The 26,317-nt window shown below is 37.2% G+C and overlaps 1 long non-coding RNA gene across 1 annotated transcript in view; it reads left to right on the top strand.

Moving 5' to 3' along the window:
- Positions 1-24,821, top strand: part of LOC139041746 (uncharacterized) — a 29,189-nt gene extending 4,368 nt beyond the window's left edge. Inside the window, exon 3 of the long non-coding RNA XR_011497595.1 lies at positions 23,421-24,821. This is a non-coding gene — a long non-coding RNA (uncharacterized lncRNA). The remainder of the gene's footprint in view (positions 1-23,420) is intronic.
- Positions 24,822-26,317: the final 1,496 nt, after the last annotated feature.

Here is a 26,317-nt window from a genome sequence, read left to right as displayed (position 1 = left end):
AGAGAATTGTTGTCATCGCTATGTTCACTGTTATCTTCAAACAAACTCATGGTCACTGTGCTTGCTCTTGAGCTGCAATGAATTTAAAAATATAAAACAACAACAACAAACAAATTTAAAAAACATGGTTCCCACATTCAAAGAAGTGGAACGCTTCTTGGACAGAAACTCTTAATGTACATGCACTGTGTACGTTAAAGAAAATAACCACGGAAGGCAGTCTATGTAAATACCAAAGGAGTAACGGAGCTGGCAAATAGGATCATGTCAGAAGAGGGAGAAGGTTCTCTGAGTTGGACATGTGTGTGTATATTTGGGAAAGAGTTGCACAGAGGGGAGAAACTTAAACTGAGCTTTTGAGGACTGGTAGACCTTGGATTGTGGAAAGATGGGTGAGAGAGAAATCTATTTCATATATTACGAAGGAAAGAAAGAAAGAGAGAGAGAAGGAGAGAGAGAGAAAAATAAAGAGAGAGAGGAAAGAAGGAAGGAAGGAAGAAGGGAAAGAACAGAAGAAAGAAGGAAGGGAAGGAAGGAAACAAGAAAGAAAGAAAGAAAGAAAGAAAGAAAGGAAGGAAGGAAGGAAGAAAGGAAGAAAGGAAGGAAGGAAGGAAGGAAGGAAGGAAGGAAGAAAGAAAGAAAGAAAAAAAAAGAAAGAAAGAAAGAAAAAGAAAGAAAGAAAAAGTTCTAGAGGCTTCCACTTTTGCCTGGGATATAGAAAGAAATGAAAGACTTTAGCTCCCTAGGAAATAACAAGAAATCATCAGCTCAGCAGTAAAAAAATAAAAAACACATACTTTCTTTAATACCATCAAAGAACTGTGGATGCAAAGAAATCCAAAAGAGCTAAACTCTGGAAAGGCAAACCTTTCTAAGTAAATGAAAAATATAGGATGCATTCACACTTTGGTCAGTTGCTGAAGTTGGGGGCAGGTGGGCTGAGGAGCAAACTTATCAGCAAGGACAGTCTTTGCTTAGATAAGAAGAAACAAACCAGACTTTTTGATGAATCTGTGGGCTGCCGTGGCAGACTGAATCTGGAGGAGCCCAAAATGAAAAGAGAATCCTCTCTGCCAGGTTGCTTACAGGGGAATTTAGATGACTAAGCAGAGGCTTGGAGTAGAGGCAGAAAGATTCCACAGACTTGCAGTTTCACAGTTGTCAGGATCTCAGTTTCCTAATAATCACAGGGGTCCCACCATCATGCAGCCTCATTGTCTGTGGTCTCACAGTCCTCTGGGCCTTGGAGAAATGGCAAATATAAAGGCTACTTTCTTTATTTTCTTAAATTTTTTAAAAGTCAAAAATTCTTTAAAAGATAAGCTAAAGAAAAAATTATAACAATGTATGGGGTTTTAATATGTAAAAGTAAAGAGTGTAATAAAAATAGCACAAAAGGTAGGAGGCAGTGTAACTGAAATTATACCTCTATAAAATGATTTCATTACACACAGACTTATATAAAGCTCTTTCAAGATAGAATGTGATAAATTAAGAATGCATACTGTAATCTTTAGGGCAACCACTAAAATAATACTACAAAGACGTACATCTAAAAAGCCAATAGAAGAGGTAGAATGGAATACTGAAAATTTCTGTATTAACCAGAAAAGAATTCAAGAAAAGAGAAACAAAGAAACAACAACAACAACAAAAAATAGAAGGAACAAACAGGAAACCAGTAGTAAAATGTCAGACTTAAACCCAAACATAAATATAAGTAAATTAAATGGGTGAAACACATCCCGTGTGAAAATTAGACATTTCACAATGGATAAAAATAAGACCCAAGGATATATTACAAGAGATACACTTTAAATATAAAATCATGGATAGATTTAAAGTAAAAAATGGGAAAAATATATACCAGGTAAACAGTAAGCTTGAGAAAGCTCGTGTAGCTATATTAACATCAAGTAGAAGGGACTTAGTCACAAGGAATATTACTACTAGAAATAAATTGGATCACTTCATGATGGAAAAAAGATCAAGTCATTACACAGACAAAACAATCCCGAATGTATACTCATTTAATCACAGAGTTTTAAAATAAATTAAGCAAAAATTGATAGACATAAAGGAAAAATTAGATAAATACAGAATCATGTTTGAGGATTTTAACACCTCTCTATCATAAGTAATTTATAGAATAAGTGAATAAAAATCATTGCAAATATAGAAGATTTGAACAACATGATCAATAACTTGACCCAATTAGGGTCAATGCTTATGGAACAATTACACCAACAACTATGAATACATATTCTTTTCAATTATACAGAAAGTATTCAATAAGATACACCATATGCTGAACTATAAAGTAAATTCCAATAAATTTAAAATGTTGAAATCTTAGAAAATATTTTCTGACATCGATGAAATTACGTTAGAACTTAGAAACAATAAAACAGATACGAAAGCCTAAAATATGTGAAAGTTAAACAATAGACTTCTAAATAACCCAGGGGTGACAGAAAATATCACAAAAGAAATTAGAAATGATTCTAAATATATGATAATGAAAATACAACACATCAAAATTTGTGGGATGTAGCTAAAATGGCTTTTAGAGAAAATTTATATCTTTAAATACTTAAAAGAGAAAAGGGTGAAGGTTAAAAATTTATAATCTAAATTTTCACTTTAAGAAAATAATGAAAGAAACAAAATATACCTTAAGAAAGTAGAAACTAAAGAAATAAAATGAAAAAATCAGAATCAATGAAGTAGAAAACAGATAATAAAGAAAATCATCAAAATGATAAGTAGCTTTATGAAAAAAATGAATAAAATTGATAAATTGCTGCTAGATCAAAGAAACAAGAAATGCAAATTATCAATATCATGAAACAGGAGGAATTGCTACAGATCCTATAGAAATTAAAAAGAAAATAATGAGATATTTTGAATAAGTTTTGCCAATAAATTCAACAGCCTAGGTAAAATTTACAATTTACTTGAAAAGTACAACCTTTCAAATAGTCAACAGAAAGAAATAGAAAATTTGCATAGTGTTATGTATTAGCCAGCTCAGGCTATCATAACAAAATCCCACAGACTGGGTGGATTAAACAATAGAATTTATTTTCTCACAGTTCTAGAGGGTAGAAGTCCATGACCAAGGTGTGGGCTCATTTCATTTTCTGGTGAGAGCTCTCTTCTTGGCTTGCAGATGTCTGTCTTCCTGCTGTGGATCACATGGCCCTTCCTCAGCACTCTGGCACCTCTTATAAGGACACTAATACTGTCAGATCTGGGCCCCACCATTATGACTTCATTTAACCTTAATTACTTCTTAGAAGCCCTGTCTCCAAATCCCTCAGCCACAATGGGGGTTAGGGTTTCAACATATGAATTTCAGAGGATACAAACATTCAGTCCATAGCACTCTATATCTATTAAAGTAGTAAATGCTAAATGTAAAATTTAAAAGCTTCTCATTCCCCCTGCCCCCGAAAACAAAGAAACAAACAAACAGAGTGATATCAGGGGGAGTGAGTTTCCCGGAAACATTTCCCCTCCAATATACAAGGAGAAAAACCTTCATAACCCAACAGAGGACATCCAAATACAACACAAAAAAACGTCAAAGAGACCCACGTAGCCATATGATGGATGGCAGAGAGGCTGGAGGCCCCTCAGAGGAGGTGGAACAGGGTAAGAGATAACTTGGCTCCCTTCCGTAAAGACTGTGATCAGGACGGCAGGAGGCCTCTGAGAGGGAAGGAACAAGGGAGGGGATGTTTGTTCTCGGGAACATCAAGAAATCCCAAGTGCCCTTGCAGCCTAGAGGGAAGCCCTCTACCAGGGCAAAAGCTTTCACTGGGGGTGGGGGAGGGGTGACCTTATCAAGCCAACAACCAAGGAGAGCAGATAAAGAGAGCAGAGGGAGAAAACTCCAAGGAGAAAGCACCCCTCCCCCACCTACTGAGGCCCTGCTCCAACCCCTGGGATTTTGGCTGAAGGCAGAGGGCTCAGAATACATGGCTCTTGACCCCCACCCAGTGATGATAGGTAGTAACTGTGACCTAATAACATCAGGATGCGAAAAAACAGAGCCACTCCATCTAGCAATATCAAACATTATATTAGATCTCCAGATGAGAGAGAAAATGACAAGTACCCAGAAATTAGTGCTGAGAACACAGAAATATGTAACCTAAATGACAAGGAATTCAAAACAGCTATGATCAAAAAACCCAACAAGGTAAAAGAGAATGTAGAGAAACAATTCAATGAGTTCAAACTACTTCACAAAAGGGACTGAAACTATAAAGAAGAATCAATCAGAAATATTAGCGATGAAAGACACAATGGAAGAAATAAAACAAAATATGGATTCCCTGAACACTCGAGTGGACATCATAGAGGAGCATGTCAGCATAATCGAAGGTAGACATGTTGAAATGCTCCAGACAGAGGAGGAGAGAGAACTAAGACTAAAAAGAAATGAAGAAATCTCTGAGAAATACCTGAATCAATTAGGAAATACAACATAATAATTATAGGTATTCAAAAAGGAGATTGGAGTAGAAAGCTTGTTCAAAGAAATAATAGCAGAGAACTTCCCACACCTAGGGAAGGAAATCCACGTGGAAGAGGCTGCCACATCTCCTAAACATGTCAATGTAAAAAGACCTACTGCAAGGCATATAGTAATTAAACTGGCAAAACTGAATGACAAAGAAAGAACATTAAGGTCAGCAAGGCAGAAGAAAATAACCTACAAAGGAGCTCCATCAGGCTTTCAGCAGATTTCTCTGCAGAAACCTCACAAGCTAGGAGAGACTGAAATGATGTTCAAATCATTGAAAGACAAAAACCTTAAAAACTTTCCCAGACAAGCATAAGCTAAGGGAGTTTGTAGCCACAAGGCACCCCCTACAAGAAACCCTCAAGAAGGTCCTCATACCTGAAAAAAAAAAAAATAAAAAGGAAGAAAGGGGTTACAAAGCATGGAGTAAGGTGTTAAATAGGTAGACAGAATCAGAGCAGGATAACTAATACTCAAGTATAGCATTAAAGACAAAGGGAAGGAAAACACCAAAAACAGATAATCTTGTCATTTTAACCACACACTCATAACACAAGATGGAATAAGATGTGAGAAAAACAACTTACGAGGGGAAGAGGAGAGGGACTGAATCGATTTAGTCTAAGGAAATTAGAGGCCATAAGAAAAGGGACTATCTTACCCATAAGATCTTGAACACAAACCTCAGGGTAACCAGTAAACAAAAAAGCAGAACAGATACACAAATTTTAAATAAGGAGAAAACAAAGAAACACAACATAAAAAACTACATAACTCTATTGGTAGGCCAAACTACACAGGACAAGAAGCAAGAGAAATGCAGGAAAACTGGAAAATGAGTGATAAAATGGAAGTTTTAAGTCCTCATATCTCGATATTCACCCTAAATGTAAATGGATTGAATTCTCAATAAAAACACACAGTGGCAAGATGGATCAAAGAACAAGACCCAACAACATGCGGCCTCCAGGAAGCACATCTCAACTCCAATGACAAACACAGGCTCAGAGTGAAGGGATGGAAGATGATATCTCAAGCTAATGGCAAACAAAAGAAAGCAGGTGTTTTAATACTTATGTCAGACAAAGTAGACTTCAAGATAAGACAGGTAAAGAGAGACAAAGAGGGGCAGTATATAATGATCAAAGGGACACTCCATCAAGAAGAAATAACACTTATAAATATCTATGCACCCAACACAGGAGCACCAAAGTACATAAAGCAACTATTAACAAACCTAAAATAAGACACAATAATAGTAGGGGACCTCAACACTCCACTCACATCAAGGGATAGATCATCCAGACAGAAAATCAACAAGGAAACAGTGGAATTAAATGAAAAGCTAGACCAGATGGACTTAATAGGTATATATAGAACACTCCATCCAAAAACAGCAAAATACACATTCTTCTCAAGTTTACATGGAACATTCTCAAGAATAGACCATATGTTGGGAAACAAGGCAAGCCTCAGTAAAGTTAAGATTAAAATAATAACAAAAAACAAACAAACAAACAAAAATCTCTCCAGGCCCAGATGAGAAGAGAACTTCAAACACTTCAAAAGTGAGTACTTGCAAACATTTAAGGAAGAATTATACCAATGTCACACAGTATATTTCATAAAATAAGAAGGAGGAAAACATCCTAATTTGGTTTATGAGTTCAGCATAATCCTAACTCCGAAATATTAAGAAATAGAATACAACAATATATAAAAATGATAATATATAATGTTTAAATATGACCTATCCAATATGGCAAGGTTGGTTCAACATTCAAAAGCTAATTTAAATTTATCACATTAATAGAATAAAGAAGGAAATTACATGATTATCTCAATAGATGAAGAAGAAATCATTTGACAGAATTCGACAGTCATTCATGATAAAATCTCTTAGAAAACTAGGAATATTCTGAATCTAATAAAGAGATGTCCACATAAAAATTTTCACTTAATGGTGATACAGTTAATGCTTCCATCTAATTAGAATGTCATAAGGAAGTCCATTCCATCACTTCTATTTCATTTTTCCTAAAGGTGCAAGCAATGCAACAAAAGGAAGAAATGGCATAAAGATTTGAAACAAAAATGGAAAGCTGTCATTATTCACAGGGAACAAAATTATTACACAGAAAATCCTAAGGGAACTACCAATAAAATACAAAACCTAGAATTAATGAGCGACAGAATATAGCAGCATTGCAGGATTCCAGGTGACTATATAAAATTTAGCAGCATTCCTATATAATAGCAATACTTTCCAAATAATAGGAAAATAAAATTTTAAGATGCTGCTATGTACAGCAATGTCAAGATAAGCCAAAATATTTAGGAATAAAATTGACAAAAGATGTGCAAGACTTGTATTCTGAAAACTAATAAATAAATTTAAAGATAAATCAATTGAAATGACTAAAGCAATAGATTCATTATTCTTAATATGAATAATTTTCCCCAACTTAAAGTATAAATTCAATGCAGTCTGAATCGAACTCTCAGCAGGCTGTTTTTAATAGAAATTATCAAGCTGATTCTAAAATTTGTATTTAAATGCAAAGCTAAAATGATTCTGAAAATTAGGAAAAAATTGACAAATTTTGTTACTTGATTTCAAGAATTACTATAAAACTATAATAAAAATCAAGATGACATAGGCAATAGAAAAAAATAGAGAGTCCAGAAATAGATCCACACATACACGATCAACAAATTTTCCGCCAAGTTTTTAGGATAACTCAAAGAAGAAAAAGATAGTCTATTTGACAAACTGTGCTGGAACAACTGCATATTCATATGAAAAATAATCTTGTCCACTACCTCACATCTAATGCAAAAATTAATTTCATATGGAGCATAGACCTAAATATAAATGTTACAACTTTAAAACATCTAAATAAAAAATAGAAGAGTATGTTTGTGATTTTGAAGTAGGCAATAATTTCTTAGATAGGATACAAAGTCATTAACAACAGAAGAAAAAATTACAAATTAGACTTCATTAAAACTGAAAAAATGTCTGCTCTTCAGAAAATACTATTAAGAAAATAAAAAGGCAAGTCAGAGGGCCAGCCCTGTGGCTTAGTGGTTAGTTTGGTGCACTCTGCTTCGGTGGCCTGGGTTCAGTTCCCAGGTGCTGACCTACACCACTCCTTGGTGGTCATGCTGTGGTGGTGGCCCACATACAAAATAGAGGAAGATTGGCACAGCTCAGGGCCAATCTTCCTCAGCAAAAAAAAAAAAAACAAAAGGCAAATCAGAGGCAGGGAGAATACATTCACTTCACACTTTACAAAAGAAAGTATATATGAAGCTGAAAGGTATGTAAAAAAATGTGCTCACCTCACTAATCATGAGGGAAATGTAAATTAAAACCACAATGAGATATCATGTCACCAGAATGGCTAAAACTAAAAAGATTGACAATGCTAAGAAGTGGTGAAGATGAGGAACACCTCGAGCCCTCCTACAGTGTGGTGGCCGTGTAAAACGGCACATTTGGAAATTTTTGAAAACTGTTTAGAAGTTTCCAGGAAAGGTAAATATATACCTACTTCATGGACAAACGATTCCAACTCTTAGATATTTACTTAAGAAAGATAAAAACCAATGGGGCCAGCCTAGTGGTCTATTGGGACCACTTCGGCGGTCCCAGGTTCACTGGTTTGGATCCCAGGTGTGGACCCATGCACCACTTATCAAGCCATGCTGGGCAGGTGTCCTGCACATAAAGTAGAAGAAGATGGGCACAGATGTTACCTCAGGGCCAATCTTCCTCAGCAAAAGGAGGAGGATTGTTGGTGGGTATTAGCTCAGGGCTAGTCTTCCTGAAAATAATAAACAAATAAAAAAATAAAAATAATAAATTAAAAACCAATGTCCTCAAAAAAGGCATATATATGGATATTCACAGTAGCTTTATTTACAACAGCAAAAACTGGAGAGGGTGAGGTGAATCTATTTAATGTTCATCCACAGAAGAATCGATAAGCAAACTAGCTATTCATAAAATGCCATACTACTCCACAATAATATATATAAAAACATATATAAAAATTATAAGCATTATGCTAAGTGAAGGAGACCAATCACCAAAGAATACACAGAGTATGCTTAAGTTTATTTGAAGTTCAACAGGTAAAAGTAAGCTATAACGATGGAGGTCAAGTGGTCGCCTCTTGGTGGTGGGGGAGGTTGAGAACGGAGGACCCAAGGGAACTTACAGGGGGATGAATATGTTCTGCGTCTTGAATGGAGCAGTGGATACACAGCTACAAACATTTTTTGAAACTTATGTAACTTTACATTTCAAGGATATACATTTTTGCATATAAATCATCCCTCAACAAAGCTGATTTTTTAAAAAGTTAGAGGCAAAAAAACTTTTACCTTTTTTTTCCAGATTTTTTATTCTAAAGATAATGTGTTTGTTTTGTGGGAGAATCCAATGAATCACTCATATTCCTACTCTCCAGATTATTATAATTGATAATATTTTGGAGTGTTTATTTCACTCATATCTTTTCTTATTTTAGTCTTGCAATTTTAAGTGACATATACTCAGTTTAGAAAAGTTTAAAATATACATAACAAACATGAATAAAGCCAATAATGCCATCAGCTAGACTTAACAGCTATTAGTATTTTTCATTGCCTTTTTCTCTAATAATATTTTTAAGCTATAAAATTATCACATGATTATTACAGAAAATTTAGAAAAATATGGAAAGTATTGATAAGACAATACAAAATTACCTGGAAATCTATTTTTCAGAAAGAACCACTATCTATGCTCCGAGAAGGTTATCAGCCACTATCATCAGCAGCCAGTAAATAGAACTTCTAGCCCAACCTCATCTTACACTTCCAACTAATGACTCTATGACTAGATGTTTGTTTTTTGCTTTTAATTAAGCAACGTTAGTTTTTAGAGCAGTTTTAGGTTCACAGCAAAATTGAATGGAAAGCATAGAGAATTTCCATGTACCCTGTGTCTCCCCCCAACACACACATAACCTCTCCTATTATCAACATCCCCCCATCACGGTGGTGCATTTGCTACAATCAATGAACTACATTGACACATCGTTATCATCCAAAGTCTGTAGTTTACCCGGACTCACTCTTGGGGTTCACTCCTGGCGATGTTTATTCTTCAGGTTTTACAAGTATATAATGACATGTATCCACCATTGTAGTATCATACAGAGTATTTTCACTGCCCTAAAAATCTCCGTTATCTCCCTATTCACCCCTAACCCCTGATCCCTCTACTGTCCCCATAGTTTTACTTTTTACAGAATGTCATATACTTGGAATCATATGGTATGTAGCCTTTTCAGATTGGCTTTTTTCACTTAATCATATGCATTTAAGCTTCCTCCATGTCTTTTCATGGCTTGCTAGCTCATTTGTTTTTAGTGCTGAATAATATTCCATTGTCTGAATGCACCACATTTTATTTATTCATTCACTATAAGGACATCTTGTTTGCTTCCAAGTTTTGGCAATTATGAATAAAGTTGCTCTAAGCATCTCTGCGCAGGTTTCTGTATGGACATAAGTTTTTGATTCATTTGAGTAAATATCAAGGAGCATAATTGTGGGATCATATGGTAAGAGTATATTTAGTTTTGCAAGAAATTGCCAAACTGTCTTCCAAAATGGCTGGACCATTTTGCATTCCTACCAGCAATGAATAAGCGTTTGTGTTCCTCCACATCCTCCCCAGCATTGTCAGTGTTTTGGATTGTGGCCATTCTAGTAGATGTGTTGACTACATGTTTCTAACTTTCATTTTCTTTCCTTTTCACAGCATCACAATGTAGTTCAAAAAAGAAAACATTTTCTAATTTTTGTAACAACTGGTAAAATCACTAAATAATGCCATACATGTTCTTTTCCAAATACATATGTCTTTTTCATTTACCTTTACATTTTGAAATTAACTGAAACCTGGGCAAAGAGGTAAGATTGACAGGCTTGAATGCTAAAGGTTAATTTTTCCTAAAAAAGGAAGCAGCCTATAGAAATAAACATGATCTTGAATCCCCTTTTATAACCTCCTTTGGCTTGTTTGAGTGCTTATTTCTGTAAATAAAAACCTTTAGGTCAGAGAGAAATGTCTCCCCTACAAAATTTACCCTACATTTCTCAAATTTCCCTCCTTTGTTTCTATAACATGGATCTTTTTCTTTTTAAGGAAGATTAGCTCTGAGCTAACATCCACTGACAATCCTCCTCTTTTTTTTTTTTTTTTTTGTGCTGAGGAAGATTGGCCCTGAGCTAATGCCCATGCCCGTCTTCCTCTATTTTATATGTAGGACGCCTGCCACAGCAGGGTTTGATAAGCAGCATGTGGGTCTACAGCCAGGATCCCAACCGGCAAACCCTGGGCTACCGAAGTGGAATGCACCAACTTAACTGCTGAGCCACCAGGCCAGCCCCTCTATAACATGGTTTTTGTTTCTGCTTTATCTAGCACCACCCTCTTCTCAGTTTTATGAAGAGACCAAACTTGAATACTGCTGTGTTTTCCCCTTGAATTCACCAAAAAGAGTCCATTTGGAAGAAAGCATTGGTGAACTGCAATTTTTTCTTTCTTTTTTTTTTTTTTACCGAAGAATCACGGGAAAGATGGAGAACACATTTACACTGAGCAAGGCACAGAAATGTAATCCTAGGATCTCTTCCCAAACCTTTTTTTCCCCCTCAGCTTGTCAGATGCCACGTCTTGCCCCCTCTCACTTCTCTAACTCAGTCTTGCAGGCTTCAGTTTTCTCTTCTCTGGATACTCCCTTCAACATGCTTTCCCCGCGGAGAGTAATTCATCACTGCCCCAGCTCCTCCAAACTCGCAAATCCTCATCCCACTGAGTAGCTACCAAGGGCCCTGAAAGTCACATTCTGACTTGTATTGTAGTTAATTACACCTACGAGTGGACCAATTTTATTAACCTTGAAGCTTTGACAATTTTGAGATTCCTCTACAGGAAAAAAAAAGTTAATACAGCATCAGGTGTAAAGTGTAATATTTATTTAAAATGAAAGAGGTCACAATAAATTGCAAATTTAAAAAGGTAACAAATGCCACAAATAACACAAAATCCAGAATGTCACCATAATAAATTTTCAAGTTAACAGCCTGGTGCCTCTATTATATTTTTCCTCGACATTTTTGTCTAGATACTGTTTGAGTGCCTCTTCATGTAACAACAGCTTTGTAACATCTACCTCTATAGAGAAATCTGAAAAATAATTTGCTTTTTCTTTTTAACCTTGTTGGTGAAAATTAGTGTTTTGAAATTACCGAATTTTGGAAAAATGTTTTAAACTTCAGAACTGTTATTATTGGTAATTTCTTGTCAAAGTTTAGAATTATTGTCAAATGTGGGAAAATGTTTCTTTTTTCATACATGAATTATAAAATTTCAGGGCGTTTCAGTTTTTCTTAAGGAGTGAACTGCTCTTTGACATCACTCGTTAACCAGTTTGCTTCCTTCTAGTAATGGATCTTTTGTAGCTCCCTCAATATGAATGTTTTATGTCAAATCACCAATACTGATTTTTTTCCCAATGTAGTGATGCGATTCACTACTTTTGATTATTTGTAAGTGTACCTGAAGGCATTCCTATACCAGGACTGCTAATAGTAGATTAACTATGCATAGAAGTAAGAGTCTACCATGTAAATATATCCTGACAAATGCAGACTACATAGATTTCCAGCTCATCCCCTAAGGTAAGTCTTGAAAATAACGGAGGCCACTCCAAGGTTCTACTTGACTTAAAGGGAAACTTGAAAAAGGCAAAGTCAAAGAAGAAAGAGACAGAAGTCTTAACCCATTCATTATGTCTAAAATGTCTTTTGCAAATTTTATAAAATCAGATGATCATGTAACATAATGCTGGACCGCTTTCCTGAGCCTTTGAAGGCTTAAGCAAGTGAGAAGTCCTGAGGTCTAAGCTTCCTCAACTTCCGCATGAATCAGCCTCTGATTTCGCCTATATCTATATTTTGATCACCACTTCATTTCATTGCCATCAATAGACACACTAAAAGGATATAATGTATCTATATTTTCATCCATATTTATGTTCCTTAAATCATCTCATAGCCGGCACAGCACCCTATGCCTAAAATAGTTTCTTACTTATGGCAAGCACAAGATATAAGCTTTTAGAATTAGTTGGATTGGACTGAATTTAATTGACAGTGTAAAAAATTTAATTGGGTTGGTTCTTATTCTTTTTATGCCTTATAGCAAATTGAGAAAAATGCAGGCTTTGGAATTGCTTACTAGCTGTTTTTAATTTAAGGAAAGTTATTTTACTTCCCTTAGACTCTGTTTTCTAACCTGCAAAATGAGGAAAATAATATTATGCCAGAGACTGCTAATTGTCTCCCAGTATGCATTGCCTTCCTCTATAGTGAGAGAAGCCCTGGTTGAGCTGGGCACATGACTACCCAGAATAAAAGCTGTAATCCCAGACTCTCTTGCAGTTCATTTCAGATGAATGAGATGTAAATGTCACATAACTGCTTCCCAGAATCTTTCTGAAAAAAGAGCTGACACACGTCCTTGCCTCCTTCTTCATCATCTTGATGTGCAGAATAAACAAGATGCTAGAGCTCTACCCGCCATCTTGGATCATGAAGGACAGGACCACACCCCCAGGGGAGAAAAAGAATGGGCTGAGAGGTTACTTATCTGGTGGGAGTTTGAGGAGCAGAGGGTGTCAATCTTGAGCTGCTCACCTATACGTATTTTTGTTTCAAACAAATACCATCTTGTCTTATTGAAATCACTGTTATTTAGAGCTTCTGTTGCTTGCACTGAGTTTGATACCAATGACTGCCTTGCAGAGTTTGTGAAGATTAAATATGTAAGTTATCTAGTACAGTGTCTCACACACAACTGATATCTGCTCAGCATTTTCTTATCTGGATTTTTTGCTTGCCCAATGAAGTGGTCCTCAAAAATATCATTATACTCCTGATGCTAGCTAGTAAACATCTTCATTCCTCAGTTTTCTAAAACTAAGTCTTCTTAATTTCATCTACGCAATAAACTCACTAGCTTGATCTCTTTTATGAACTGTTAGGATGGGAAACTTCTAGGATGGAATTTACTATTTTGTTACTGTATAGACTTTACAGCATGTACTGGTATGTAATTTTTCCCAGCATATAATTTTCATCCTATTTTCTATTTTTTCATCTTGCTGCTGTCAGCTATAACTTAGAAAACGTCTTTAAATAGATATCTGGAAAAGGAAAAAAAGCACTGCAAATGTTTTTTAAAAGAAATTACAGCACAAGCATCTGTGTACACAGTTTACAGAATGACCAAATTTTGTCCTTTTAAGAGAGGTCAAAGAAGCTGAGTTGAAGAGGATCTATGCCAGAATCTCCATGAAACTGAAATTAGAAGGAAAAAATGGTACTTTTCTTTTCCCCCAAGATGTGAGTTTAGTTCATATTATTATTTTATAATGGAGGAGATTATACACATATTCAGTCCTACCTTCCCAAATCCCCATTTTTTGTAAAAGTTTTCTTCGCTACCATGCAGTGGATTAGTTCTTTCCTTTTGGACACCTCGTTTGGCTTCATTATCTTGCAAAGTTCTTTGGATGATGACTTATAGCTCTTTTCCACTAAAGATGCAAAATGCAAATAGAGTCTAAGGCAGAAGAGTGATTTTCTAGGAGCAGGAGAATGCTACAGGAACAGAGCTCCCCGCCTTTCGGAGTCAGCCCCTTCTTCAATTACAGCCCTGCCACTCCCCTCCTGTGGAGCCCCGCGAGGTGCACTTGTTAGAGAACATACAACGTAACATCAGCTCAGGAAGGGCCCCCAAATTAATCTCTCCTGGTACATTAGGAAACACTTCGCTGACATTTGCTGTCCCTGTCAGCCCTAATAAAGAGATTTTTACCTGTATTTGCCTATTCAACACTTCCGCCCCTCAGCCAATTTTGGAAATTATTTCTGATTTATGGCTCTCTCTCAGGCGGGTGTCATCCTGCCTGTCAATTACGCCTCAAAGCAAATGCTAAGTGAATGCCGGCTGGTAAAATTAATAAGGGAAACCTTTACTCAAAAACCTAGACAGAGGCTTGTAAAGGGGATCATTCAACCAGGCAGTAACTCGGTGGCTGCCTGTGATATTTATAAGCGAGACAGAGGTACATGGAGAGCTCAGTCACACACAGAAGGGAGAAGCCTTTTTCTCCCCTCTGTATTAGAAGCTCAGCCACCCTGGAGAACACGATGACCATCACGATGAGAGAGTTCAGTGGTCCCACTCTCCTCGGATGCGAGCCGGGGTCATGCCCAAGCTTTGCAAGGGGAAAACAGTTCAATTTCAGTACAAACCCCCAAAATGGAAAGATACCTCTTTGTTCTGTTCTTCTTCTTATTAGCAGTAGTATTTTAAAGATTACTGATATAAATAATATATCTCTCAGTTTATATGTTTTTCAGATACTTGACACTAGAAAAATTACTGCTATCAAATACATTCATGATTGAATGAATGAATGAAGCAAGTCCACTTAATCTCTGAAGTTCCTTATGTCCACCCATATTTACAGCAACCTTGACCACTCACCTCATTTCTCTGTAGACTCCAGCCTCCTGACCTTCTCTCTGAGCCTTACGTTTGCTTAGCTTTTTTCCACCCAGGGCCTTTGCGCATTCTGCTGCTTCTACCAGGAATGATTTCTTTCCATGTTTCTTCCCCCGGAGAGGTTGAACTCACGCTTCAGGCTCTGGTCCTAATAGCACTCCCTCAGAAAAACTTTCTCCTCAACCGATGTGAGTTTTCATCTTTTTCTCCTATTCCATCCTTTCCTTTCTTTTATGGCACTGATTAGAGTTAGTAATCATGAGTTAATTTGTGATATTATTGTTTCAATACTTGTTGCTCTCACTAAACTTTATACAAGAAGAAGCAGGCCCCATGGTTCTTGTTGATTTACATCTAAACCCTCAGGATATAGCACACCCCTGGCTCATAATGGACTCTCAACGAATACCAGTGAGTTCATAGATGATGAATGAAGGCTTAATCTCAGGCTAGATCTGTACAATGCTCTGTCACTTGGAATCTGAAAGTGTGTACTATCTTATTCTTGTTTTGCTTTTCTGCATATATGATATGTTCACAAAATATAGTCTATATTATTGCCTAAAATAATTCTTGCCATCTAAATATGCTATTGGCAGTAGGTTGAGTATCATATATACATCTAGCACCTTTTCTTCAGCTTCGTAGTAAGGTTAGTCGTTAAATGTCTGACCTCTCAATGAAAGCACAACGTTCTCAAAGTGAGAGAACCACATCACACTCACACATGGTTCCTCCTGAATGTGGCCACACAGAGGTGCTCAATATTTCCCAAAGCCCTGCCTCCTTTTCTTTCTGTAGAGCTGAGTTGCAATGTTCATTGTCATTCATTTGACAACCATCAGTTGAGCATGTGCTAGGTGCTAAGTAAGCATTTAGCATGACCGTGTGTTACCAGAGATGAAAGGTATTGTACGTGCCCTTGGAGAGCTCACAATGAACATGACCACCATTAGAACACATCCCAGGACTTTATGAATTGCATTTATTTTTATGTCTAACATATAGGAAAAGATCCCAGTGTATTGTAGGAATCTAGAGTAGGCTCAGATCCTCCATCCAGTATGAATATATTCAATAATATCATGATCTTACTAATTTTTCACTTAGTCCAAAGGCCCACTGTCTCCTAAACTGGGAGATGACCTTATAGTGACAGACTTCCATGGCCTGGAATGCTTATCATCTAGTAAGCATTGAATAAATATCTATTGAATTGTTGAATGAGTAATTAAAATATGTCACTGAATAAACAGGATTGAAACAAAAAAACAACCCACTAACTGGGAAAAAATATTTGCAAGTCATACATCTGACAAAGGCTTAATATCCATATTGCATAAAGAACTCACACAACTCAACAACAAAAAATCAAACAACCCGATCAAAAAATGGGCTGGAGACATGAACAGACATTTCTCCAAAGAAGATATACTGATGGCCAATAGGCAAATGAAAAGATGTTCATCATCGCTGATCAGCAGGGAAATGCAAATCAAAACTATACTAAGATATCACCTTACACACATTAGAATGACAAAAATATCTAAAACTAATAGTAATGAATGTTGGAGAGGTTGTGGAGAAAAGGAACCCTCATACACTGCTGGTGGGAATGCAAACTGGTGCAGCCACTATGGAAAACAGTATGGAGATTCCTAAAAAAATTAAAAATAGAACTACCATACAACCCAGCTATCCCACTACTGGGTATCTATCCAAAGAGCTTGAAATCAGCAATTCCAAAAGTCCCATGTACCCCAATGTTCATTGCAGCATTATTTACAATAGCCAAGACATGGAAGCAACCTAAGTGCCCATCCACAGATGAATGGATAAAGAAGACGTGGTATATATATACAATGGAATACTACTCAGCCATAAAACAGAACAAAATCGTCCCATTTGCAACAACATGGATGGACCTTGAGGGAATTATGTTGAGTGAAATAAGCCAGATAGAGAAGGACAATCTCTGTATGACTCCACTCATATGAGGAATTTAAAAATGTAGACAAGAGAACAGATTAGTGGCTATCAGGGGAAAGATGGGGTGGGGGGTGGGCACAAAGGGTGAAGGGTGCACCTACAACACGACTGACAAACAATAACGTACAACTGAAATTTCACAATATTGTAACCTATCATTAACTCAATAAAAATTAAAAAAAATACGTCACTGAATTACCAAAGCCATTCTCCAGACTGAACCTGAAAAATCTTAGTGGACATGGTAGAGGTCATGTCTGTAAAGCTTCCTCAAGGAGATAGAGACAGATGTTGGTGTTTGTTTCCAGAATCTTGCTTAATTCACTTTTGTTGACTTCTGTAGAACATTTTCAACACTGTATAGTTCAGTGTCAACTTCAGAACACATCTCTTTAGTATTAAGGGGAAGGCTCTGTTAACTTTCCTCACTTCAGAGAGGCAGAGGAATGCAGCGGAAAATGGTATTGGACTTGAAGCTGTGACATTCGTCACTTCCTAACTAGATAAGGCGCTTTGCCTGCTACATCTTCATCTCCTCATCTTTAAAATCATGGGCAACTACAAGAATCAAGTGAGTTTTTAGAAAGTGTTTTTAAAGTACTATATCAATATAAAGCATTATTACTATTAGTAAAGTCTGGTGATCTAGGTTATTATGTTCCTCACTCTAAGCTGAGTTCAAAGTGTTCTTCATGACTTCAATCCTGTCTCTGTGTGTCATCCATAGAATGCTTTCAATAAATTCTTTCAATATTCCCTGAGGGTAAAGGAAAGAGAGCTAAAGGAGAGAGATTTTAATACTTGGATTAAACTGGACAAAAAGGGGGGCAATAATACCTTTTTAATTCATCCATCAGATACTTATTTAATCGTTGATCATCTACTATGTAAAAGAGATTGTTACAGATACTGAGGATACCAAAGAGAGCGAAATGGAGTCTTTTTTCAACATGGAGGTTATTAGTGGGTGCTGCGGAATGCAGATTGCCATTAAATTTGTCTCCTCAGGCCCCTTGACTATTTCCTGGTCCACCTACACACAGTTAGGTTCAAGATGCATCCCTTAGAATTGAGAAACTTGCAGCTATTAGCAAGGCCAGGTTGAAACTGAGACCATGGTATTCCTGTAGATCAATGAAACATTAGCGCTGAAAGAGAACCTGGAGGTCACTTTATTCCATCTCCTCATAGCAGAATTGAGATCCTTATTCCTTTTTTTTTTTTTGAAGATTGTCCCTGAGCTAACATCTGTTGTTAATCTTCCTCTTGTTTTTTTTTTATTCCCCAAAGCCCCAGTACACAGTTGTATAGCCTAGTTATAGGTCTTTCCAGTTCTTCTGTGTGGGATGCTGCTGTAGCATGGCTTGATGATTGGTGCCATGCCCGCACCCAGGATCTGAACCTGTGGAACCCTGGGCCACCAAAGCAGAGCATGTGAACTTAACCACTCAGCCCCAGGGCCAGTCCCGAGACCCTTATTCCTTAATGCTGTCTCATCCATATGAATGGTTAGGGAACTTCTAGTTATCAATGACTACTGCTATTCAAGCCAGCCCTGGTGGTCTAGTGGTTAAGATTCAGCATTCTCACCACCACGGCCTCAGCCCCTATCCCATTCAGGGAACCATACCACCCATCTTTCAGTTGTCATACTGTTGTGGCTGCCTATTGCTGTGATGCTGAAAGCTATGCCACTGGTATTTCAAATACCAGTAGGGTCATGCATGATGGACAGGTTTCCGTAAAGCTTCCAGACTAAGACAGACCAGGAAGAAGGACCTAGCCACTTTCTTCTGAAAAATTGGCCATGAAAACGCTAAGCGGAGCATTATCTGATATAGCACCAGAAGATGGGAGGATGGCTCAAAAAGACCGAGCAGGCTGTACACATTGTTACTGGGAGTCAGAATCGACTTCATGCTAACAAGTACTATTCAGCTTCTAGTATTCAGCATCTTGGCATTTCTTACAATATTTTAGAGAATATAGAATGCTATGCTTGTTTTTCCCACCAAGTGAATCATTGTGAGCATGATCTCTTTGAGTTAATAAGTAGATTTGTAATGTATACAGTTATCTACAGAATAATTCCCAAACATGTAATTTTTTACAGGTTTTAATCAAAAGGATTTGTGATTCAACTTGTGAACGCTATTCTATGACCCCATGAGACCACAAACACCTTAGCTGACTTTTGTTATAGAAAAAGTCATAAAAACTGGTGTTGGACAATTCTAGTATCAAATGCAGGTTCCACTCCTTTGTATTATATACTTCTGAGAGATAATCACATCTGACACTGCCATGGGAGGGACACAGTACTGACTAAATGCGCAGATGTTGGAATCGTATATCTGAGTTCGAAGCTTCCTCCACCACTTTCTATCTCTGTGACCTTTCAAGTTACTCAACATTTTGGATATCTAAGTTCCTCATCTGACAAAGGAAGTAATAATGATGCCTTCTCATAAGGTCGTCACAAAGGTTAACTGAGGTGACACTTGTAAAGCACTTGGAACAAAGCCTGGAAAATGGTAAGCATCCAATATTTATGTAGCTATGTAACTGCTAGTCAGGGCTCTTGATTTCAAATAACAGAAATTTACCTTGGTTAATTCAAGCAGAAAGAAATCTATTGAAAAGGTATTGGTCTCTCACCAATTTGAGAAGGCTGGTGAAATTGAACTCAGAAAGGAACAGAGGAACCAATGCATGGTCAAGACATTGCCAAGGGAGGGTACCATCACCAGTGCCATCTTCAGCAGAACCTATGAGTTACAAACATTTTACTCAACTGAAGCTTCCCCTGATAATCTCTAAGGGAGTTGGCCTGCTTGTATTGTAAGTTTTCTGACAATTACAGACAGGAGTGTCTTTTTGGAGGAGCACCAGTCACATGGCCCATGCCAGGTGACAGGAACTATAGCCATTATTTTCCCAGCCATTCTTCAATAGTGTTGGTATTATCATCCTTCCATTTTGAAAATAAGAAAACTGAGGCACAGACAGATGTAGCAACTTAGTCAGCTATCAAATGGCAGAGCAACCCATCAAGAATTTAAACACACGACTAAGAACTCCAATACCCTATTCTTTTCACTGCATTGTGCCCCCAAAGTTGGGATTTGTTTCTTACATTTCATGCTCTACCTGCCTTAGTACTTACCACAGGGCTGAGTATACTCATTCAATGTAAGGAGAATTAAATTGGAGCAAAATTCATCTTTGTTGCTAGAGCCATCTTCCCTCCCAAGTTGATCCAGATTTTTTGCGTAGTTTTGACCGTGGCAGATGCATTTTTGAAAGTAAAGGGTTTTGGGTATAGATGTAGAGAAATATATATAAATATTTAGATAGCTATCTAGTTTGTATGGATAATAACAGCAAGGCTGTGTGAACAAGAAGAGAAATGACTGATTTCAAGTAAGAGAGGCCCCTTTGTACCTGACATCCCCTTCCGAATTACTGTGTCACAATCTTCTCCCACTGAGTCAGTGAGGTTCTAAACATAGGTTTTGAACATTTGGAAGAGATTTCTTTGCCTGAACATGAATGCTCATCTCTTCTCTTCCTAGGGAAGAATTCTAGCACTGGGGCCCTGTGGGTCAGCAGATTTACCTCTGGGATTCATCTCTGTCATGATTGCACCTTCAATTCCAGAACAATTATGATCGGATATGAAACTGTATAGTTGGGAAGCAAAAGTTTTAGAATGACACAGAGTGATAGAATGTCCTATTTTTGTATATTCCTGGAATCCCAGATTTCATTTTACTTTAGGAAGCCTTATTTGTCTACAAAAACCAAAGCTCTTGGAACACATATCTTAGGAGAACATCTCCCCACCTTCGTGGCACTATGAGGCTTCAAAATCTCAACGATTATGTAGACATTAGATCCTGAAGAAAATAAAAATGTAAGGGAGGATAAAACCCCAAATTTATGTAAAGTTTCAGATTAGACATCTCCTTTCATTGTCATATTAAACAATATAGCCAACGCTTTAGCATATCTTGACTCATTGAGTTTTGATCCATGTTAGTCCTTTTAAATAGATAATTTTTACACTCCCCAAAAAGCTCTGCAAAGAGTATTTTTTTCATGATTTATTTGAGAGGAAATTGAAAGTCAGAAAACCTCAGTAGTTATCTCAATTTTAGGACTTATTATGTGTCTGAGCCTCTAACACCAAAGTCCACGTGTGCATGCACGCTAACACACATGAAGCAAGAACAGGGCCATTTAGAACTTATAGATGTTATCTTTCCCTAGCGGTAGGGAAGAATCAAATTAAATGTAGAACAGAAAAGAAAAAACATCAGATATTAATGGGAAATTAGTAAAAGGTTAGAAGGAAGAAGAGGAATTTGCTGAAAAGCAACATTCCATTGAATGGCGTATATGAAGTGTATCGCGCAGGGTCGATGTTTTCTCAACATGAACATTTTAAACTATTTCTACATGCCCCATGTTGCTTGTCAGCAGAGATATGAAAGGGATAAATATAACCCTTAGGTTTTCACAGCTTTGCACTTTGAAAAAAATCAGCAATCCTTCTCCAGTTATCAAAACCCAGCATTTCTTGTAATGATGGATGCAGCATCCTTTGGAATTACTCAAGTGGTGGTAGCAAATGCTGGAATAAATTGGGGACTTTTAAAAATCAAAAGCCTGATTTCCTGTGGTTCAAAAGCTGCTAACACGGAATTCCCTCTATGCATCCCCCTTATTCATCAGAGCACTTTCATCAGCACATTCATCTTCAAGCCACTTAGCTCATTCTGCCCTTAAGTTGGCAGGATGCTCTCATTGGATTTGTTCTCTGTGGAAAGGGAGGATTTCTAAACACTTTTGCTGCTTCTACCCGATCAAACTAGATGTGCCGTCCAGGTTAGACATGATGCTGTTCCAGACATAACTCTTTCAAATTGTCAGAACAACTTTCAGCTTGGGATGTTTTGCTTGGCTCTCTAACTCTCTGAAAGTAAAACCAGTTGGTCTCCCACTTACAGGTTTGGTTTTGTCCCCACTCATAGACCAGTTATACCCTATTTCCTGGGAATTGATGGAGCCCCAGGCTGGTGGTTGGTGTTCTGTCAGTATTGACGTCAGTACCTCTGACCTTTTGCCCTTCCTCCAAACATAGGAAAGAAAGACTAAAGGTGAGGGGAACAAAGGATACAGAGAAGGGCTATAGATCATTTAGATACCTATTCTTCAAGCCAAGATTATTCTTACCTTTGGGATGTCGTAGTCTCTTGCTCTTGCTCTGTGTAGAAACTTCTTGCTCTAATGCTTTGGCACCTGAATCCTTCTTAAGTCTTAGGTCTCAGGTCAAATGTGACTTCCTCAGAGAGGCCTTCCCTGATCACCCAATTCAATGTAGCCTTTGACTCTCCAGGTTGACTCATCCCCATCACTCTGTCAGTCAGGCACTTATCCACATTGAGAAGCATATTGTTTCTTTGCTTCTTGTTTTTAATTTTCTCTCCATAGCCCCAGTACATAGTTGCATATCCTAGCTATAAGTCCTTCTAGTTCTTCTATATGAGATACCACCACAGCATGGCCTGACGAGCAGTGTGTAGATCCGTGCCTAGGATCCAAACTGGTGAAGCCTGGGCCACCGAAGTGGAGCATATGAACTTAACCACTCAGGCACCGGGCCAGCCCCTTTTTGCTTCTTGTTTATCTCTCTGCAATGTAAGCTTTCTGAGAAGAGGAAATGTATCTCTTTTTTAATGCTGAAATATATGCAATTTGTTGGGTAAATAATCAATGTTAGTTTCCTATAAATAGTTTTTGTGGCCTTTCTTATTTTTATTTCTATTTTCTTACAAATATACACAAAAAATGATTATTATGTAATCACAGAAGATATGGTACCATGATTTAGGGTCACAATTTTCTACAACGACTGTTACATTAGTCTAAAAGTTCCATCATATTAAAACAGTGGTATATGGTGACACCTCAGCACCCATTTCCCCACACAAAGTTATGGGCCAGTTTTCTTTATTATATGTCCTCATGGAATTAGGTGACTTCTTTCTTAGTTTATTAGCATGAAGATTTCACTAATTCCTGACTTCCCTCTAAGAGGTAAACTCTGAGATAGGAGGGGTTATGTTCCCTTTTCCTCTCCACTGTACCCATATCTAGCTTGTTTCCTGGAACAAGGAAGCTCTCAACATACTTCAACAGGTAGGAATGAAGGATAAAGGTAAGAACCCTAACCTTTTGCCTGTGTCCCACTTCCAGCTGGGTTTCCATTTTTGACCAGAGCCCCTGCCTCAGTATTCTGGATCCTCACTCCTTCTGAAACAGGCATTGGCCTTCTACCCTGACCTTCATGGAAGTCCTGTGCATGGATGGATCTCCATGACCTTCAGCCTGAGCTCCATGCTTATCTGCTTACCTTCAAGAGATCTGCTTCCAAAAGACTCTGGAGATGACAAGGTCCACTTCCTTCCTTGGGCAAACATGTGTTGGTTGTTGTTGGATCTCCCTAAAGCAGACAGCTAGCATGCCTGTCAGGAGCAATGCTCTGTTCCCCCAGCAGCTCTCGTGCCTGAAGAAACGGACCCTGACCACAGCAGATATGAACAGTGCTTCTTCTAAGAAAAGACAATCTGAGGCTCATGGGTGGTGCCAGCCATAACGCTGTTTCTTAGCTTGACATAGGGAAAAGGAATTCTCATTTGAAGACATTCAATTCCAAATTAAGAAAATAACTTCCTGACATTGATAAATATTCAATAAATATGGATTGAGATAGGAAAATAAAACAATATAAAATTCACAGGCAATGTTATCTAAATTTTTCTTACTGAGACCCCATCAGTAAACATTATTTTAAACATTGCCCACAATATGTATTTATTTGTAAATTATATGCATGTATATTAAGAAACATGCCTAAATATATACATTTTAAAAGGATAAGATAAAAATAAATAGAAAAAAAGAATTTTGTCCAGCAAAGAGTCATCTTATGTACTCCTTGTACGCTCTCGGAGATGCACTGGCCATCCTTCATAGACTAGTCTTAGAGGGAAGCTCACTCAGGAAAGTTCAAGGGGCATTTCCTCTGCTGCTCCTTGAGGTCACTATTCACACCTGCATCACACTGCAGTTCCCGATCTGATTTTGCTCCCACCTGACTATGCTGTGAGATTACAGAGGCATTCACAGAAACTAACAAGTTCTGTGAATACATATTTTCAACACAGTAAAACGAGGTAAGTTTTCTGGTTGTCTCCATTTGACACATAGGGGAACTCCAAGAAAATCTGGCTAAAAGAGAGACAGTTTTCATCATTTGTAAAATAGTTATCAGAAAGATTGCAAGAAATCAAGAGAAGCGTCTGGACTGTGTGTATATAGGTATATGTGTGTATGCATATATGTATATATCTCTCTCTCTCAAACACGGCTGCCTGGTCATGAGTAAGCAAGGCACGTTTTATTGGCAGCCTGTGTTCACTAAAACCTTTGTACACATGCCAAAATCCAGCCTGCCAGTGATGTTCATGGACTGTGTCATCCAATATTATTAGCAAATTGTGCAGTTAACCTAGTGCAAGAATTTTATTACAACCATATATTTGGTACTTATAGATCAGAAAGTTTTTGATAGTCAACCCCTACAAACCTTTTGAAGAGAGAAATTGGATTTTTAAAAGTATGTTTACAGTTAACTGGAATTATCACTACCCTGTAAATTCAATGTGGGGCAGCAGCCCATCGGCTTCATTTTTGTTAGTTGTGGCAAATGGTTGGTATTTCTTTCTTTTTTTTCTTCCTAGAAAGTTACAATGAACAAAGATCAGTGAATCTCCCAATCAATCATTCCAGTTCAGAAGTGTGTTGTTTTCCTCCTTAGCCAGAATGCCTCCCAGCTGTCCACTCCTGTCCTCAGCCCAAACAAATCTCTAATACTTTTGTTCAGTGATAGGAAGACATCCTTAGTCTGACATTCTGGTATTGGTATTAGGCTGAATTCTCAAGATGGCAGGAAATAGCCAATGAGAAATGAAAAAATGCCCCAGTGACAACACAAGGGAATATCCTATTATATGAGGTACCAACTGCAAAGGAATAAAATACTGGATCCACAGAATGAACGCTCCTTTAGGCTGCATGTCTTTGCAATTGCCCTCTATGGCACATTCACAGAGGCGGAATTTCATTTCCCCCTAAACACTGTGCATATAATAAGGGCTTTCAAAATTTCACAGCATGAGTCTACAGCATTCAAAGACCAGTAAGTTACTATTGATAATTCAATAAAGCTGGAATTTGCTAAGAATGACTTTAAAGAATTTTGAGTTTGAACATGGCTCAGATGAGGCCACAAGTTGGACGTGGCCTTCTTTTAACTACCATACCACCACTGTCCCACAAGCCTGAGAAATTGGACCAACAATATTAATGGATATTGGTAAGTCATAACATTTTGCCTTTCTAGACATCTCAGGATGAGGTTAAGAAAATGTGTTTGTTTTTCCATCCTCAAAATTGCGTGGAATCCATAGACTTAAAATTTCACGGAATAATCACGGTCTACATGAGCAAAGTAAGTAGTGTCAGAACTTTATTTTGCAAAGGATCAAAAGAAAAAAAAGAAAAGAAAAGAGTAGTAACATTAAGTAAGCTTCGAACTTAGCCAGGGCAACCAATTATAAACTAACTTGAAAATGTATCCTTCATTTCATAATCACTTAAACGTATAGAAACAGTGAACATGAGAGTTACTAAAATGAGTATTTTTATCTACACATTTCTGTATTTATGTACAGATTGACATAATAATATACATAATATTACATTATCATTGTATAATTTTGGAATATATTAGCTTTGCAAAAGTGCAAGAAAAAACTAATAAATATATTTCTAGTAATATATTATCATTGTAAAAATGTGTAAAAATAGAAAAATATAAGGAAGACAATAAAGTATCCTTTTTTCCAGTTCTGGACAATAACCACTATTATTAGATTTTCTTGTACAGACTATAAAATTTTGTATCCTAATTATTTCACTATCACAATATAAACCCTTGAACATGCTTCATTTTAATTGCTGCATAATATGGCATTATTTGGATACACTATAATGTATTTAAATCAATATCAAATTCTGATATGCTTTTA

This window comes from Equus asinus, chromosome 2, assembly GCF_041296235.1.
Source record: "Equus asinus isolate D_3611 breed Donkey chromosome 2, EquAss-T2T_v2, whole genome shotgun sequence".
Classification (NCBI taxonomy): domain Eukaryota; kingdom Metazoa; phylum Chordata; class Mammalia; order Perissodactyla; family Equidae; genus Equus; species Equus asinus.
The sequence above is the reverse complement of the archived record's forward strand: the minus strand, read 5'-3'. Positions and strand labels throughout refer to the sequence as shown.